The following is a 2,489-nucleotide window of genomic DNA, read 5'->3' on the forward strand; positions in this document are numbered from 1 at the left end:
AAGAGGGAAACAGTCCACGGCCTGCGCCAATGTGGCTACTACAGGCAATTTATTAATCAAAGAATGAAAATTTACATAAGCTTCTCTCATGCACAGATTACCCGAACAATGACCCTCCATGCGCTTTAAATAGAACTCATGGACCAATCGGGTGTCAAGCCACGGATGAAGTGTCGGTAATACCGAATAGAGAATGAACCGTCGGATCACTACATATTGTGACCGTCGGATTGTAAGTTACAAAATGTACAACGGTAAAGAAACACACTTTACCTAACTCTATACCTAACTCTACACCAGACCAAGTTGAACTTAACTATATCCTATGTGTCGGAATATCCTAACATCCCCCCTTAAGAACAACTTGGGATAGGATTGAAGGATTTGCAAATATGACACAATAGGAGAAGGAAGGAGGCACTAGAGCCTATCCCCCCTTAGTGACAACTTCCTGAACTCCAAGCATATATCGAAGTTTAGTGAACTTCGCCTCTGTGAGAGCCTTTGTGAAGATGTCTGCAACCTGATCATCTGTTGGACAATATTGCACTTCAAGAACATGGTCATGAATGAGCTTTCTGATGAAGTGCATGTGTAGTTCAATGTGTTTGCTGCGCTGATGCTGGACTGGATCTTTGCATAGCTGAATGGCACTTTGATTATCACACCAAAGTGTGGTTGGATGCTGCTTCTCAAAGCCAAACTCTGATAGGATCTGACGAAGCCACAAGGCTTCCTTACTAGCTTCCACGGCACCACGATACTCTGCTTCTGCTGACGAAAGAGAAATGGCAGCCTGTTTCTTACAAGCCCATGTAATAGGTCCTGAACCAAGAGTGAAGACATAACCGGCAGTAGACTTCCGATCATCAGGGTCACCAGCCCAATCAGAATCAGTGAAACCAACTAATAGAGGAGCTGCTTTGGCACTGTAATGAATCCCAAACTGTACTGTACCTCGAACATAACGAAGTATTCTTTTAGCTGCTTTCCAATGACTTTCACGGGGGTTTCGCATAAAACGAGCAACAAGGCCAACAACAAAGGAAAGGTCAGGACGAGTATGGGTTAAATACAATAGTTTTCCTACAAGTTGACGGTATAAGGTAGCATCAACTTCAGGAGAAGTACAAGAGACTGAAAGTTTGACTCCAGACTGAAAGGGAGAAGGGGCTGGCTTACAGTCTTCCATGTGAAAATGAAAAAGAATATCACAAGCATACTTGGACTGGGAAAGGAAAATACCGTCCTTGGATTGCAAGACTTGAAGACCGAGAAAATAGTGTAAGTGTCCTAAGTCTGTCATTTCAAATTTCTTTTTAAGGCTGGACTTCACATGGTTTATAAGGTTGGGATCACTACCAGTAAGAATAAGATCATCAACATAAAGAACAAGGATGATAAGAGAGTTGCCCACTTTCTTGGTGTAGACAGTATTGTCAGAATAACACCTAGAAAAGCCAGATTCTAAAAGAAAGCTATCCATTTTGGCATACCAAGCCTGAGGAGCTTGCTTGAGGCCATAAAGGGATTTCTTAAGTCGACAAACAAGGCTAGAGTCTGTTTGTATGAAGCCAATGGGTTGTTCCATATAGATTTCTTCCTGCAAGTCCCCATGCAAGAAGGCAGATTTAACATCCATCTGATGGACTTCCCATTTTAAAGAGGCAGCAAGGGAAAGAACAAGGCGGATAGAGTTCATTTTGGCAACAGGGGAGAAGGTTTTAGTGTAGTCAATGCCTTCAACCTGTGAAAAGCCCTTAGCAACAAGACGAGCTTTATGTTTATCAACTTTCCCATCTGGTCCATACTTGGTTCTGTAAACCCATTTACATCTAACAAGTTTGCGTCCCTTTGGTAGAGGAACAAGATCCCATGTATCATTTGCCAACAATGAATGATATTCTTCATTCATAGCTGCTTCCCAATGTGGATGGCCTGAAGCTTCTGCAAAAGTGTCAGGATCATGATTTACTGGAGCTTGAGCCAGTAAAGAAGAGGCTCTTTCAAACTGAGAACGTGTACGTCGCTGATCTGTAGGATCACTGGCAAGATCACCTGCTGCATCCCGAGTAGCATGGACCCATCTTGGAAGTTGAGGATCCTGAGAAGGTGGGGGAGGATTATCATCCTCACTTTCATCATCTGAAGAAGAAATGTTTTCAAAAGTAGAAGAGATAGGAAGAGGTGGCACATCCGCCGGACTAGGCTCGCAGGCCGATTTATTTTCATCAAATTTTACATCTCTTCTAATGATAACATTTTTGGACTTAAATGGAATAAGTCTATAACCTTTTACATCTTCAGAATATCCAACAAAAGTACATTTCTCACTCTTAGGTTCTAAAGCTTTATGCTTTTCATCTGGAATATGGGCCCATGCTTCACTTCCAAAAACACGAAAGTGACTTACATCTGGTTTAATAGAACTCCAAGCTTCTTCTGGAGTGATATTCTCTAGAACCTTAGTAGGAGTGCGATTGATTATA

The sequence above is a fragment of the Pinus tabuliformis genome, chromosome 6 (assembly GCF_031772625.1).
Source record: "Pinus tabuliformis cultivar Carrire ecotype Pingquan chromosome 6, CPIR1, whole genome shotgun sequence".
Taxonomy (NCBI): Eukaryota; Viridiplantae; Streptophyta; class Pinopsida; order Pinales; family Pinaceae; genus Pinus; species Pinus tabuliformis.